General features: G+C 44.1%; 1 long non-coding RNA gene across 1 annotated transcript; it reads left to right on the top strand.

Annotated features, from left to right (window-relative positions):
• The first annotated feature begins 14,708 nt into the window (after positions 1–14,708).
• Positions 14,709–16,197, top strand: LOC119335873. The gene is made up of 3 exons (XR_005162103.1): positions 14,709–15,267; positions 15,452–15,564; positions 15,908–16,197. It is a non-coding gene; the product is annotated as an uncharacterized LOC119335873 (long non-coding RNA).
• The last annotated feature ends 1,631 nt before the right edge of the window (positions 16,198–17,828 follow it).

The raw sequence follows: 17,828 nt of genomic DNA, 5'->3' as shown, positions 1-17,828 counted from the left end.
CTGGAATGTCTTCAGTTTCATGAGCCTCTGTGGAAGCAGACTCATGGATAGTCAGTTAGCGCTCTTAATGTTCAGCGGCAGGGCGAACCATGGAGATAGGTTCAACAACTAAGGACTTTGTGGGAGCAGCCCGATCCTTCTTGGTCTTGTGCTTCTTCTTGGAGGGAGCAGCAGCAGAGGCTTCAGGATGTTTCCTCTTTCTCGCTTCAGCCTCAGCAGTCCTCGTCTTCTTTAGTTCTGAAGCGGTTGACCTCACCTTTGGCTTCGAGCTAGTCATGCTGGCTGGGAAGACAATGGGATGCGCTTCCTGCCTTGGCGCTTCGGGTTCGGCCACAGCTGGCTTCTTCTTCTTTTTTGCAGCCATCCTGGGATCGATGCCAGGACGACCAAGGGCCTTGCGCTTCTCAGCCTCATTGTAGGCTTGCACACACTTGTCAGCCAGGCTCTTCATGCGCTCACGAGAACCTTGAGCTTGTTCACGCTTCTTGAGAAAGGCTTCTTTGAGCTCGTGCAGCATGATCTTGAAATTTTTGACCTCTTGCACGCTGAGCTTGGCCATGTGCTTCTTGAACTGAGCTTTCTCAAAGTCAATCATTTGCTTCAGTTCAACGATGCGCTGAGCTAGAGCTAGCTCTATAGCAATGGCGCCGTGGAAGGCGACACTGAGGCCAATTGGAAGTTGCAGATCTTCAAAGCTGAGGTTAGGCGTGTCAAACCACTCATCAATGAAGTTGTGGATGATTGCCACGTCAAAGAGAGGCAAATCATTGAAGATTTCTGCTTCTTCTTTGCACTTGATCAGTTGCTCAAGAGCGTCATCTGCAAGATCATCATCGCTGGACAGATCAATGGCGTCGTTGCGCAGAATAGCAGCAGCAGTCAGTTCTTGGCTGGTGTGTTGCAAAGGCATCTTGACTCTCGAGGGCTTGGAGATGCGTGACAAATCTTCAGACTGCACACTGTCTTCAGGAGGTGCAGTAGCCAGTGGCTTCGCCTGTGAGATTTTTGGTGCTGAGGCAGGCTTTGAAGCTTTAGGCTGCTTCAGTTTCTTTGGCTTCGGCGGTGCAGGCGCTTCATCAGATTCAGCGTCATTTGCAGGCTCATCCACGGCTGTCGCTTGAACCATGATATGAGTGATGAGACCTTCCAGGTTGTAGAAGGGCCCAACAAGATTGGGTTCAGCTTCGCGGGTGCCATCGGCACGGGGAGCGGAGGGACCAAGGTTGAAGTCTAGTCCCAATGACTTCTTGTTTTGCTTGGACGAATTCTTTGCAAACTGGAAGTTGCGTTTGAACAGATTGTCGTCACGACACTATAGCAATGACGATGGGTGTGCATCCGCAGGCTGTGGTCCACGGACCATGCAGGGATAGAAGCCTTGTTCAATGGCTTCATCTCTAGACCTGGGTTGAAGATTTCTGTATAGGATGTCTCCCCATGGTCGCTTGATGGCATTCTTCTCAGCATATTCCTGGGTCACAAACCGGTACTTGAACCATTGTTCTGCCCAATATCTCCGAATCCATTGGATTCGGGACTTGCGCTGATTGTAATCCTCTTCAGGATCTGTCTTGTAAAGCTCTGAGAGGTCATCAGGCAAATCTCTTGATGTTCCCCCACGACGCTGTCTGCCACCCTTCCTTACTGATTTCTCTGCAGCCATAAACTTCAAACTGAATGGCTTCAACACGTTCAAAGGCTTCAAAGGCTTTCGCTTGTTTGACAAACAGGAACTGGCTTCGGGAGAATTTATATGATACTGTAAGAATTCTGCAAATGAATGCAGACTATGAGAACCAAGGGATTCTCCCATGGACATGTACCTGTGACAGCATTAAGGTGCAAGGGAAGGGGAAGAGGTCATATGCATTCTCAGAAGATTTTGAAGATAAATCAGTTTAGAAGACATTGACCTCATCATGCGAAGACATTCACTCATAGATAAGAAGTTGGTTCCAGATTTGTACGAATCCACGGATCAGTACAAGTGAGGAATCTAACTACTTTGTGAAGCATAAGTGAAAATACTAGGCATATAATGAGATGCAGTATGAAATAGATCCATCTTGTGTGAATAGAAACTTCTTATGGTAGAAAGTGATGAATCTATAGGATCAAAGGGGCCGTAAAAAGGAAGTTTTATTTACCACACGAAGAACTGCTAGACGGAGTGGAAGAGGAGGCCGAGCAGTTCGATCGTCCGTGCCCTAACTTGGCGACGGAGGACACCTATGGCGACGGCGGAGAAGACGATGTCCGCTGCCGGCGTGAAGACGGCGTCGGAGAGGTCGCGGTAGCTAAGCGCTTCGTCGCCGGCGTCGTCGAGGGCTAGCGATGGCGCTAGGGTTCGTGCGAGAGTGGAAGAAAGGATAATGACTGTGGTGAGGCGTGCATTTATAGGGACAGGGACGGCATAGTGTTATTACACAGGTGCCCCTGGCGATTCACATCTAAAGGACACGTGGCCATCATGCAACATATCGGAGGTTGTTCCATGTTCCCACGCACGCCTGAATTGTCGGGTGGTCGTTCCCACTTCTCCGGGTTTCAGGTGAAGGAATTAGCATTGAAAGCAGACTTAATGTTTGTCTCTGTATCTTCTGCTGACAAGGACACAGAGAAGACATTCGACAGTTTCAAGAGAATGCATATGATTTGGAGAGAGAGAGTTTGAGATAGAAAGCATAGAGAGGTTAGGGTCTGATCACATTCACTTAGTTCAAAAGTTTCAACAAGAAGACATAGCTATAAGTGAATGCTGTAGAGGACAGAACACTAGTATATGTATATATATATATATATATGTGAGAAAGACAACCAAACCAACATAGTGAAGATAATCATGAAGACAAGTTGAGAATGAAGACAAACAAAATGTGAAGACATAGCAAATGTAACGCCATGGGCAAAACACTTCAAATAGAAGAATTTGGTGGTGGCGTTACCCACCATATAGGAAGTATTAGACCAGAGATGGCGCACAATTATCATGGCGCTCCGAAGTCAAATTCCACATTAATGTATTCACACTTAGAATGTATGTCTTCATTGATTGAAGATATACTTTACTTCGTGTGTTGCACATCTAAGTCATCAATATGCATAAGTGTTAGGATGTGTGCCTGATCACAGGACATTTGAGGATTCCAAGATATTTAGCTCACACCGTAACTTGCAAAATCTCTTCTCATCCAAGGGCTTGGCGAAGATATCTGCCAATTGTTCTTCAATGTTGACGTGTATGATATCAATATCCTCCTTCAAAACATGATCTCTGAGAAAGTGATGATGAATTTCAATGTGCTTTGTCTTCGAGTGCTGAACTGGGTTGTTTGCAATCTTGATGGCGCTTTCGTTGTTGCAGTAGAGTGGCACTTGCTTCAGATGAATGCCATAATCTTTGAGTGTTTGCTTCATCCACAGAAGCTGAGCGCAGCAAGATCCAGCAGCAATGTATTCAGATTCAGCAGTGGAGAGAGATACACAGTTCTGCTTCTTCGAAGACCAACATACAAGTGATCGTCCCAGAAAATGACATGTGCCTGATGTAGACTTGCGATCCACCTTGTCACCAGCATAATCAGCATCCGAGAATCCAACCAGGTCAAACTCTGAGCCCTTTGGATACCATACTCCTAGTGTTGGGGTGTAAGCCAAATATCGAAGAATTCGCTTCACAGCTAAGTGGTGCGATTCCTTTGGTGCCGCTTGGAATCGAGCACACATGCAAACACTAAGCATAATATCTGGCCTAGATGCACATAGATAAAGTAAAGAACCAATCATGGAGCGATATACCTTTTGATCGAACTCTTTACCATTATCGTCGGGACCCAGATGATGTTTGGCTGGCATTGGCGTTGTGAAGCCTTTGCAGTCTTGCATACCAAATTTCTTCAGGCAATCTTTGAGATACTTCTCTTGAGATATAAAGATGCCGTTGCGTTGCTGACGTATTTGAAGACCAAGGAAGAACTTCAACTCACCCATCATGGACATCTGATATTGCTCTTGCATCATATATCCAAACTCTTCACTGTATTTCTGATTGGTGCAGCCGAAGATAATGTCATCCACATATATTTGGCACACAAACAGTTCACCATCCACTAGTAGAAAACGGAGCTTTAAAACCGGTTTGTAAGGGCCTTTAGTGCCGGTTATGGAAACGGCACTAAAGTGTGGGCACTAAAGGCCCCCCCCTTTAGTACCGGTTCGGCACGAACCGGCCCTAAAGTGCCACCACGTGGCGTGAGCTCACGCCCAGGTATGTGGGACCTTTAGTACCGGTTGGTGTTACCAACCGGTACTAAAGGATTTTTTTTGAAAATTTTGGAAAAAAAATTTGATTTTTTTTCGTTTTTTAATTTTTCTGAATTATTTGATGATTTAGTCTCTAATCACCTCTCTTAATTGCTCAAGTGTGGATCACTCAGCTCACCCATCATGGACATCTGATATTGCTCTTGCATCATATATCCAAACTCTTCACTGTATTTCTGATTGGTGCAGCCGAAGATAATGTCATCCACATATATTTGGCACACAAACAGTTCACCATCCACTAGTAGAAAACGGAGCTTTAAAACCGGTTTGTAAGGGCCTTTAGTGCCGGTTATGGAAACGGCACTAAAGTGTGGGCACTAAAGGCCCCCCCTTTAGTACCGGTTCGGCACGAACCGGCGCTAAAGTGCCACCACGTGGCGTGAGCTCACGCCCTGGTATGGGGGACCTTTAGTACCGGTTGGTGTTACCAACCGGTACTAAAGGTTTTTTTTTGAAAATTTTGGAATTTTTTTTTGATTTTTTTCGATTTTTAATTTTTCTGAATTATTTGATGATTTAGTCTCTAATCACCTCTCTTAACTGCTCAAGTGTGGATCACTCATTCCAAATCATCTAACTTCCCGACCGGTCACCCATCCCTCTCACTACTCCAGCCCGAGCACGCTTAACTTTCGGGTTCTATTCTCCTTCGTTTCCAAGTCTGCACTTATTGTTTTCCTGACAATAATAAGATGTTAATCCTATAGTGCCGGTTTGTGTCACAAACCGGTACTATAGTGCCGGTTTGTGTCACAAACCGGTACTATAGGTCAGACCCCTTTAGTACCGGTTCGTGCCATGAACCGGTACTAAAGGTGATCGTGGGGCCCCGGCCTGACGCCAGCCTGCCACCACCCCTTTAGTACCGGTTCGTGCCACGAACCGGCACTAAAGGTTCAACATGAACCAGCATTAATGCAAATCCGTTCGAACCGGCACTAATGGTACCATTAGTACCGGGCCTAAATCAAACCGGCACTAATGTGTTTCACGTTTGACCCTTTTTCTACTAGTGATCATATGTCTTCGTGAAGAGAGTGGGGTCGAGGGAACCAGGTTTGAAGCCTTTGCTCTTCAGGAAGTCTTTGAGTGTGTCATACCAAGCCCGAGGGGCTTGTTTGAGGCCGTACAGTGCCTTGTTGAGCTTGTACACCATGTCAGGATGTTTTGGATCTTCAAAGCTAGGCGGTTGTGCAACATACACTTCTTCTTCAATCTTGCCATTGAGAAAGGCGCTCTTCACATCCATTTGATACAGAAGAATGTTATGATGATTTGCATAGGCCAGCAGTATGCGTATGGCTTCAAGCCTAGCCACAGGAGCAAATGTTTCATCGAAGTCAATCCCTTCAACTTGAGTGTATCCTTGAGCAACGAGACGAGCTTTGTTTCTGACAACTTGACCATGCTCATCTTGCTTGTTGCGATATATCCATTTGGTGCCTATTATATTGTGCTTGCGAGGATCAGGACGCTTAACAAGTTCCCATACATTATTCAGCTCAAACTGTTGAAGCTCTTCTTGCATAGCTTGAATCCATTCAGGTTCCATGAAGGCTTCTTCAACTTTCTTGGGTTTAGTTATTGAGATGAATGCGAAGTGCCCATAGAAATTTGCTAGCTGTGTTGCCCTTGAACGAGTGAGTGGACTTGGTGCATTGATGCTATCAATTATTCTCTCAATCTGTACTTCATTCGCAACACGAGGATGTACATGACGAAGATTTTGCTCTTGCTGATCATTATCATTGTTAGAGGGATCGTCTTCAGGCTGAGCATTGTCTTCAGGTTGATCAGGTGCGGAGATGATAAGTTCCTCTTCAGGTTGAGCTTCAGAAGGTATGATTTCTCCAGTTCCCATAAGTTTGATTGATTCACTGGATGAAACTTCATCTAGCACATTTGGCAGGTGCTCTCTTTGTGAGCCGTTAGTCTCATCGAACTGCACATCCACTGTTTCAACCACTTTATAATGAAAGAGATTGAAGACTCTGTAGGAGTGCGAATCCTTTCCATATCCAAGCATAAAACCCTCATGTGCTTTTGGTGCAAATTTTGAAGTGTGATGTGGATCCTTGATCCAGCACCTGGCGCCAAATACTCTGAAGTAACTGACATTTGGCTTCTTGCCAGTAAGAAGCTCATAGGATGTCTTGTTCAGAAGCTTGTGGAGATAAACACGGTTGATGATATGGCATGCAGTGTCAATGGCTTCAGGCCAGAATTTTCTTGGAGTCTTGTATTCATCAAGCATCGTCCGAGCCATCTCAATAAGTGTTCTGTTCTTGCATTCGACGACGCCATTCTGCTGTGGCGTGTACGGAGCTGAGAATTCATGTGTGATGCCCAAAGTATCAAGATATGTATCTAGGCCAGTGTTCCTGAATTCAGTGCCATTGTCACTTCTGATGTGCTTTATCTTGGTGCCATAGTTGTTCATTGCTCGATTGGCGAAGCGTCTGAAGACATCCTGCACTTTAGTCTTGTAAAGGATTATATGCACCCAAGTATATCTTGAATAATCATCAACAATGCCAAAGCCATAGAGACAAGCAGTAGTAGTAAGAGTTGAGTAATGAGTGGGACCGAAAAGATCCATGTGTAGCAGTTCGAAGGGTTGAGTCGTTGTCATGATTGTCTTCGAGGGATGCTTGGCCCTCGTCATCTTTCCTGCTTCACAGGCACCGCATAAGTGATCCTTCTTGAACTTGACGCCCTCGATGCCTATGACGTGCTTCTTCCTTGCAAGGGTGTGGAGGTTCCTCATGCCAGCATGCCCTAGCCTTCGATGCCAGAGCCAGCATTCAGAAGCTTTTGCTAGAAGACATACTGCAAGTTGTGGTCCTGCTGAGAAATCTACCACGTACAAATCATCTTTCCGATACCCTTCAAACACTAGAGACTTGTTAGATTCCATTAGAACAAGGCAATGATATTTGCCAAACATCACAATCATGTTTAAATCGCAAAGCATTTAGACAGACATTAAGTTGAAACCAAGGGATTCAACAAGCATGACTTTATCCATGTGTTGATCCTTTGAGATTGCAACTCTACCTAGACCCAATACCTTGCTTTTACCAGTGTCAGCAAATGTGATGTGAATTTTGTCAGATGGACGTAAGGTTGAGTCCATAAGAAGGCTTCGCTTGCTAGTCATGTGATTAGTACACCCACTATCAATAATCCATTCTAAAGCAGCTGGTGTCGTACCCTACAGTGCAGTTAGGGGGATATGCTTCACAAAGAGAATTGTGAAGCATAAACATTTGACGAGCAAGTGGATTATGAAAGCTTAGATCAAGGTTAGGACTGATCGGCAGGTAGCAAGCGACTCAGGAACAAAATACATAATAAGACCATTTGGGCATTTGATCTTGCGCCCTACAAGATGTTTAAGGTCCCCAGCAATAGCTTCAGACGATTTTGGTTTTCGGCTGGAGACCTTTCCCTGCAAAAGAGAGTTAAGCTTTCTTAGCCACCCACATCTTCAAGGGTGGCTTCGAAGCAATGAGTCTAAGTGCAACATCTAAGAACTTTGGCTTTGGAGCCCTAGCAAAAAGTCTTGCAAGTGGACAATAGTACTCATAAGAATAAGCAGAGTAGTTCTTGGTCTTATGAACATGGCGGTTTGATGAAATGCGCTCATATTCATAGGCCTGAGTATGGCTTCCCTGCAAAACATTTGCATTAGTGCGACTCAGGTGAGTCCTTTGTCTGTATGAAGCCTTTGGACCATATGAAGCCTGTGGTCTGGGGGTTGTCTTCTTCACTTGTGGTGTCATGACGACATTCACAGGAAGATTCTCCAAACACCTTTTCGGCACCCAGACATTCTTCATAGGCGGCCCATTCCTGCAGTTAGTACCAACATACCTGGCAAACACTTCACCATTCTGATTCTTAAACAATTTATAGTTTGCATCAAAGGATTCATCAATAACAATGGGATTAGCACAAGTGAAGCCAGATAGGGTGGATGGATCCACTGAAGGTTCCTTTGCAGCAACCCATGTGGTTTTGGGGTACTGCTCAGGTTTCCAGTAAGAGCCATCAGCATTCATTTTCCTTTCCAACCCAACACCCTCTTTCCTAGGGTTTCGGTTCAGGATCTGCCTTTTGAGGACATCACATAGTGTCTGATGCCCTTTGAGACTTTTGAACATCCCTGTTTCAAGCAATGTCTTCAACCTAGCATTTTCATCAGAAATAGCAGTGGCATCCTCAGCAGAGGGGTTAGTTACCACATCAACAGTTGAAGATATTGCAACAGTAGCAGCAGTAGAACATTCGGCAACAGAAGTAGCATTATCACGCTCAAGGCATTTAAGACACGGTGGTTCAAATCCTTCCTGAGCGGGACTGATCTGTTCAGCGCGAAGTGACTCGTTTTCCTTTTGAAGATCTTCATGAGCCGCTCTCAATTTCTCAAGTTCTTGCTTCCTTTGAAGATAATCATAGGAAAGCTTTTCATGAGTTGTTGAGAGAGTTTCATGACGACTTTCAAGTTCCTCATACTTAACATGAAGATTTTTTATGTCTTCAATTAAGGACTGAGATCGAGTCATTTCAGCGTCCAACAGGTCATCGTTTTTGTCTAACAGTTTTTGAATATGTTCCATAGCTTTCTGTTGTTTAGTGGCAAGGGAAGCAAGTTTGACATAGCTGGGTCCAAATTCATCATCACTGGATTCAGATAGATAGCATTCAGTTACCTTAGCATCTTTTGCCATAAGGCATGATGCAGAAGATGATGATTCTGGTTCGAATGTCATCGCTTTGAGAGATTCCTTAAAGTCCTCAAACCAAGGATCATGACGAGTTCGATGACCTTCATAGACCTCAGAGAGACGGTCCCAGATAAGCTTCGCATGATCGAGATGCATGATATTCCTGAACTGATTTTGAGACAGACAGGAGCAGATGACGTCCTTCGCCGTGAGGTTGAGAAGAGTGTACTTGCGAATGTCATTAGCTTCCGCCATCTTGCACAGATCGGTCAGACCAATCTCAGTGACGGTCCACAGCTCGCTGTTCATCGCCATGAGGCGCTTCTTCATCATGGCCTTCCACTTGGGATACTCGTGACCGTCAAAGATGGGGCATGACACAGTCTTCATTCCTGTGGTCGACATAACTAAAACTCCAGGCGGTTAAACCAAAATCACATAGAACAAGGGAGTACCTTGCTCTGATACCAATTGAAAGTGCGTTATATCGACTAGAGGGGGGTGAATAGGCGATTTTTAAGAAAGTCTTCAAAACATGGAAGTTTCGAAGACAAAAGATAGAAATAAACCTATTACCATGCAGCGGAAGGTAGACTACACTAGGCAAATCATAGTCAAGTATTCAATGAAGTGAAAGCACAATGACTAATAGCAGCTAGGCAGTAAAGATCAGGTAGGAAGATATTGTGAAGCCAATCAGAACAAGCAGTCACTCAGTGAAGACAAAAGATAATGCAATCATACAATGACTTCACAAGGACCAACAGTAAGTAAAGGTAAGGGAAGGATGAAACCAGTGACTCATTGAAGACAATGATTTGTTGGACCAGTTCCAGTTGCTGTGACAACTGTACGTCTGGTTAGGGCGGCTAGGTATTTAAACCTGAGGACACCCAGTCCTCACCGTATTCCCCTTGAGCTAAGGTCACACAGACCTCGCCCAATCACTCTGGCAAGTCTTCAAGGTAGACTTCCAAACCTTCACAGACTTCATTCACCAGCGATCCACAATGACTCTTGGATGCTTAGAACGCGACGCCTAACCGGCTGGAGGATTCACAGTCCTCAAGTGAAATAAGTCTTCAGATCACACAGACAGGAAGACTTAAGTGATGCCTAACACTCTTTGGCTCTGGGTGTTTAGGGCTTTGTCCTCTCAAGGAATTCTCTCTCAAAGGCTTCGAGGTGGGTTGCTCTCAAACGACAAAAGTCGTACTCTAACTCTGAGCAGCCAACCGTTTATGGTTGTAGGGGGTGGGCTATTTATAGCCACTAGGCAACCCGACCTGATTTGTCCGAAATGACCCTGGGTCACTAAGGAACTGACATGTGTTCCAACGGTCTGATTTCAAACACACACGGCAACTTTACTTGGGCTACAAGCAAAGCTGACTTGTCCAACTCTGAACAAGATTCTCTCTCATAGTCTTCACTCGAAGACATAGGATTTTGGTTAAGCATCAGTTTAGTCATTCTGACTGGTTCTCTTGGACCCCACTTAACAGTACGATGGTGCCTATGACTCAACACAGAAGAGAAAGAACTACGAAAGATCTAAGTCTTCGCGCTCCATAGTCTTCATGCGATGTCTTCTCTTGTCATAGTCTTCAATGTGAATGTCTTCACATACCACCTTTGACTTCGATGTCTTCATACTTTTTAGGGGTCATCTCTGGTACGAAAACCGAATCAATGAGGGACTTCTACCTGTGTTATCCTGCAATTCTCACGAACACATTAGTCCCTCAACTAGGTTTGTCGTCAATACTCCAAAACCAACTAGGGGTGGAACTAGATGCACTTACAAACCTTATGTCACATGCCATAGAGTTCTATAAAAACCTATTCGGCCCAGCTTCGAGCAACTTGTTTCGCATGGACCCTGGCTCGTGAGATGAATCATAAAAACTCACTCAAGAGGATAATGTTGATATGACTAGAACCTTCTCAGAAGAGGAGTTGAAAGAGGCCTTGTTTGCAATGGATGTTAATAGAGCACCTGGCCCCGATAACATTCCTGTGGAGTTTTATCAACATTGCTGGAACATTGTTAAAAGTGACATTATGCGGCTGTTCAGCCACTTCCATGCTAGAACGCTTGACGTGCAGCGCCTTAATTATGGGGTGATTACTCTTCTCCCTAAAGTGTCAGGTGCGGATCGCATTCAGCAATTTCAGCCTATTTGTCTCCTTAGGTGCCCATATAAACTGATTACTAAGACGATGAATCGGAGAGTAGAAAAATACGCTGACAAACTGATAAGCTTGTCACAAAATGCTTTTGTAAAAGGGAGGAATATTATGGATGGGATCATGACTTTACATGAGCTCCTCAATTACACCTATGTCAAGAAAAAAGTAGGGGTGGTGCTTAAGCTCGATTTCAAGAAAGCATACGACAAGGTTAACTGGGAGTTTCTGTTGGATTGTCACAGAATGAGGGGCTTCAACGAAACCTGGTGTGGGTGGGTGAATCAAATCCTATACAATGGTATTGTTAGTATCAAGCTTAATAACTCAGTGGGCCCATATTTCCAAAGTGCTAAAGGGGTGCGCCAAGGAGACCCCCACTCCCCCTTTTTGTTCAACCTAGCTGTAGAATGTCTCAGCAAGATGATCCGTAAAGCGCAGCAGAATGGCCTCCTAACTGGACTAGCATCTGATCTTGTCCCGAATGGGGTGGAAGTTCTGCAATACGCAGATGACACGATCATTGTCTCGAGCATGATGTGGAAAAAGCTTTAAATCTGAAGCTCCTCTTATACATATTCGAGCTCATGTCTGGACTGAAAGTAAACTTCCAGAAGAGCGAGATCCTGACTGTCGGGGGGACACTGACATTGATAGCAAATATGCCGAGATCTTTAACTGCGAGATCGGGCACTTTCCAATTAAGTATCTTGGTATGCCTGTGAGTTTCACAACCCTTAAAGATTCAGTGTGGGAATTTATTGTAGATAAATACCTTAAGTGTTTCGGGTCCTGGATTGGCAATGCTGCATCCAGCGGGGGCAGACTTACTTTGCTTACCTCGGTACTGTCGCAGCTATCTTTATATCATATGTCCATGTGGCTTATGGGTAAAACTTTCATAGAAAGGCTGGACAAGCACCATCGTAAATTCTTCTGGCACGGATGCAATAAAAAGAATAGATATTACCTGGTCAAATGGAAGAGGGTGTGTAGATCGAAGGGCAAAGGGGGGTCTGGGTGTCAAAGACCTCAGGAAACAAAACACCAGCCTGATGGTGAAATGGTGGTGGAAATTAGAAACCCAAACTGGGGTTTGGCAAAACTTGGTGAGAGCTAGATATTTAGAAAACAAGTCGGTGGCAACTGTGCAACCTAGACAATCTGACTCCCCATGCTGGAAATCTCTTCTGAAAGTCAGGTAGTTGTACATGATGGGGAGAAAGATTAAACTAGGATGCGGCAACCTGAGCAGGGTGTGGAAAGACTCAATTGATGGGCTGCCCCCACTCAATTCGAGGTTCCCTCGGCTGTTTGAAATCTGTACAGATCAGGACTGTACGGTCCAAAACTTTAACAGGATAGAGGCTTCGACCTTTTTTAGAAGGCGTTTATGCCCTAACCTTAGAGAACAGTGGGATAGGGTGCGACAGTACATCTTGGGGCTCAATACTATAGCTGAGGAAGATGTAGTGTTTTGGGGTCTGAGCAAGAATGCTAAGTACTCCACTAAATCTATGTATAATTGGCTGGAAAAACCTCTTCATGGAAGCAACTATAGATGGATCTGGGAGGCGAAACTACCTCTTAAGATACAGATCTTGTGGCAGATGGCCCAAGATGCGGTGCTCACTAGAGCGGTGATGAGGAGGAGAAAATGGCCGGAGAACCCTGTGTGTTCCTTCTGTAACAATATTGAAACTGCGTCCCATCTGTTCTTTACGTGTCCTGTGGTGCGTGTTGCCTGGAGGGCAGTTGGAGTTGTGTTGGGGACTGACTTATGCCCAAATAACATCTGGCAATTCTATGTGTGGTGTAATATGTTCCTACCCAATGAAACCAGATTTTATACCGTTGGTTTGGCGGCAGTAACTTGGGCTATTTGGCTTGCGCGTAATAAGGCTACTTCTGAAAAACAATTGATCAAATCTCTTTTTGAGATTGTGTATTCGGCTTGTTCGTTTCTCTTGTATTGGGCGGGTCTTCAGCCAGTGGAAGAAGTGGCAAGATTGCGACTCGGAGCTGAGATGATTAGAGCGAGCACAACCAAGTTGATGGCAATGTGTGAAGGGACAAGGCGCGCCACGGGAGACGAGGGTGAGGTGTTCTCTGGATGATGCTGTTGTTGTGCTCTACATTCTGCCCTGGATAGGGGGCGGTGTGCTAGGGTCTAAGTCTCAGGCTCCACTGTTGGAAAACTTTTGAAGTATACATGCTTTATGTTCTTCTGGCACCTCGTGTCTGTGCCTTTTTCCCCTGGTTTGTAATAGCTAGATTTAAACTAAGTAGGTGCTGTCAGGTTTTCACCCCGTGATGCTCGTTTCGATGGCGGGCAAGCACAGTGGGTTTCCTGGCAGTGCGTTGAACTCGCTGCTTCTCTTTCCTTGCTTCCTGGATGTATCGGAGACTGTTGTATTTCCGTTTATCTTAAATGGAAAGGGGCACACCCGGTTAAAAAAAAAGACCGCTCTGGAGAAGGCGAAAACCACCTTGTTATTGGCTACTCTTCCCAACTCATTATTGCCTTGCGGGGATAAGTATGGCTATTCATTCATCTTTGTTGCATGTTTCATCAGCTTCTTATGCACACTGTTACTGAGTACGTACAAGTCTTGTGCCAGAGAAACAGAGGAGATCGATCTCTACATTTGTGAAGGATGCACTTTGCAATGACCATTGTGTAGGACACTGCATTTACATTCACGGCCGTCGTGCTCGTTTGACTTCTTTTGCTGTGGCATTTTCTGCACTTGCTTTGTTGACTGGCAGACTATGAGTGTACTTGCAGTCATGAGGAGGTTCAGATCTGAATTTGATTCTGGAACTCTGAGGCCGTATTGTTTTATAGAAATCAAATTAGCTTCTCCAGAGAATATCTATGATGGATGAAGGAATAAAGAGTAAGAAGAACCTAAGCTTGGGGATGCCCCGGCATTCCAAGCTATTATCCAAAGAGAGGCAAGCAGCTAAGCTTGGGGATGCCCCCGAGTGGCATCCCCTCTTTCTTCTAACGACCATTGGTATTTCATTCGAGACTATATTTTTATTCGTCACATGATATATGTTTTGCTTGGAGCGTCTTGTATGATATAAGTCTTTGTTTATTTGGTTTTACTTTTTAAGTTATCAATCCTTGTTGTACACACCTATTAGAGAGAGCCAAAATTATGACCTGACTTGTTAGAATAGCTCTTTTTGCTTCACTTAAATTTTTATGAGCTATGGATTTGCTTTAGTGCTTCACTTATGGGAATGGGAGAATCAGAAACCATTTGCCCATTCCCTGCTTCCCTGAGGAAACTTGATGTTCTCGGAGAGCCAAGCATGAAGTCAATGGCTCTGCTCCCAAACCTCACGTCTCTCACCAGTCTAAGTCTGTCAAGCTGCAGTAATTTAACAGTGGACGGATTCAATCCTTTCATCGCAGTCAACCTCGTACAACCGCGAGTGTATAATTGCAACACCTTAGCAGCAGATATGCTGTCAGAGGTTGCCTCTCAGAGGGCCAAATTATTGCCTGCGGGTTACATCTCTAGATTGGAGAAACTCAGTGTGGATGACATCTCTGGATTGCTTGTTGCTCCTATTTGCAACCTCCTCGCCCCGGCCCTCCACACACTTCTATTCGAGGATAAGGGGATGGAAGGCTTCACGGAAGAGCAAGAGAAAGCGCTGCAGCTCCTCACCTCCCTCCAGAAACTAAGTTTTTCATATTGCGGTGGGTCTGCAGTCCCTTCCTCAAGGGTTACATCGCCTTTCTTCTCTCAAGGAGTTACATGTCATTCAGTGTGCAGCAATCCGATGGATGCCAAAGGAGGGCCTCCCGGTTTCGCTGAGAAAACTACATATGGATTGTCGCAGCGCTGAGATAGACGAGCAAATTGAGACAATCAAAAGAACCAACCCAGATTTATCCATCTCATATTACCCCTCAAGCACCAGCTGTGAGATAGACCTGAGCGCTTTATTCGCATGAAGCAGTAGGACTGAGCAGGCCAATTTAACTGTTGGCGAAGAGGAGGTATTTAACTGCTGTTATTTCCTCTTACCATGAATTGAATGAATCAAGTGCCTTTATTTCCTCTTTCTTGAATCCTCTCCTTTGACAGGATGATGTTATTGTAAACGAGAGAATGCTTTCCAGTTTGTTTGATTCTTTCTTGAAAATATTTAGCCTGATATCACTGAATTACTCTTCTAACTAGGACGGAAGCAATGAGGATTATTATTTGGTCAACCACCAAGTTTAGTTTATGCTGGCTGGGGCAGAGTACTGAAACTATTGTACCCAGCTACGGTTTGATTGGCTCTATCTAAGGTAATGAATGATTGGGTGTTTAAGTTACCTTAGAGAGAGTGCTTTGTTCATACTCTGTCTGACCCAAGTTCATTTATTCTACTTATTGGATTCTGCAGTCCCACTAGTAAATTTCACAGTTGATTCAGAGCAAACAACCAGAACAGAACACAAGTGAAGCAATTGTCTGTGTTGACACTCTGTTCTCATTTTTGGGTTTCCATAATACAACAGTAATGTAATTCTCAAACGTGTTGTGCACTGAAACATTAATTGTAATCTCTCTTTGAATTACTCGAATCTACATGTCGCTAGAATCCTCAAGCACCAGCTGATACAACAATTGTGTGTTGCGTGTTTGCAGAATAGAATATCAACGTAAGTGATGGCTCGCACTGGGATGTCCTTCTTTTAAAGAAGTGTGCTTTGTGGATGCAGAGGTATGCAGCAAACAAAGCAGAGCATAGCATTCCAAAGGCATCCAAAGGGTGCCAAGGTGCGAGGTGGTTATTGGGATTCAGCATCAGCCTCGCATGACTTGAGAATTTTTTTGTTTCGCCTCTGTAAACTAGATTGGCAGAATTGAGTTTTTTTCCTAGTGTTCCGATCATGATTTTGTTCCGTGACCACGGACCAAGTCATCAATGATGCCAATGTTGTTCGGTGTAACTGTCGTTAGCACAATGCTATTTTAAGATTTGGCAGCTTCAAATCTGAATATGATATTGAAGGCAAAAGTTGTGTGGTTAATTAATCCCTCAGTGACCCCAAATTGTGTGCCTTGAGCTTTGGGGTTAGCATCTGCTTTTGCAAATAAAAATAAAGAAAACACATTTCTACTATCTTTGTATGGTCACCTCTCTACACATCTGTTTTCAATGTATCCACTTGCAATTTCAGTCAGCCTTGCCTTTCGATGTAGATGTTCGTTGTTACACAGATTGGATTGGATTTTTGATTATTACTGGGAACAAGCATATTAATTCCGGTATAGCATCTGCTCATTTTTTTTAATAAATAAATCTAGGTACACTTGAAATTTATTTTTTGTATGGTGATTTTTACTCATCTACACATCATCTGTTTCAGTCAGCCTTTAATCATTGATGACTTTCAATGTTGATTGTTACAGTTTCATCAGACCAATACTTCAGTCAGTCACATTCTGCTGTTAGTGCTTGGACAGAGCTTGGCTGGGGAGCAGCCATGAGCATGATTGGTGGTGTGAGGCGCCGTGGGGAAGCAGATCGCACGCTGGGGAGCTCAAGGAAGTGGCCAATACTTCAGAGATAGTGGATTCGAGGTTTTTTTGATGGTGAAACAGCTCTGTCGATACTTACTGTTGTGATTCAGAAAAAGGAACTAAAGGTCATGGTTCTTGTGCCTGAGGAGAGTCAGGTCTGACCCTGTAAGTAAGATTATTAGTTTCAACTGAATCATTTTTTGGGCAGTGATTCATTCATTCATCTATGTAAGTATTTTGTCTATTGTATTACTGCCTTTACTTTGTATGTTTATTAATGTGGCCATTAATTTTCTTCCAGTTGGACCTGCGTGTGCATATATTCAGATAGTGCATATGTTGGACCTGCCTGTGCAAAATACCACTACACAAGGGCGGCATCGCCGATCCTGCTCGTAATTAAGTTGCTTGCTTCATGATGCTTCATGACGCTGAAGGAACGGAAGCAACACAGCTCAGTCTTCTTCAAACCAATGGCCGTCTAATTTCTCCATGCTGAACTGGGAGAAGCTAGCCTTGTGGAGGGTACATACATACTTGTTCGTGATCTGGTTTCTTATATAGAGCAAAATTATATCTTAAGTTTCAATCTTGTGCTAGACTATCCGCTCTTCCATGTCTTTGTGAAAATTCAATCCAACCACCACTAGTCTACTCTTCCATCTGAGGTGATTCATTTTCCATATATACGGTACACTTCTGTTTGTACTCTCTGACATGCTAGTTTATTTTTATGGAATAATACTGGAACTGCTTGAGTCTTATGTCGTAGCCTAGCCTTGTGGAGGGTACTTACTTGCTCATCTGGTTTTTTAGAGCAAAAGGTCCATTACTAAGAATGAAACTTGACAGGTTTTACATCCTGTTTGTTTGTTTGTTTGTTTGTTTGTTTGTTTCTGAAACCTAGCTTGCCAAGCAAAGCCAAAACAGGGAAGAACTGCTAATGCATTACTGCAACCTTCATATAAGTACAAATTAAGATGATGAAGTTAGTTTCGTCTTGCAATTTTATTGAGAAAGAAAGCCCTTTGCTGTTTCCTGG

This window comes from Triticum dicoccoides, chromosome 7B (genome assembly GCF_002162155.2).
Source record: "Triticum dicoccoides isolate Atlit2015 ecotype Zavitan chromosome 7B, WEW_v2.0, whole genome shotgun sequence".
Classification (NCBI taxonomy): domain Eukaryota; kingdom Viridiplantae; phylum Streptophyta; class Magnoliopsida; order Poales; family Poaceae; genus Triticum; species Triticum dicoccoides.
The sequence above is the reverse complement of the archived record's forward strand: the minus strand, read 5'-3'. Positions and strand labels throughout refer to the sequence as shown.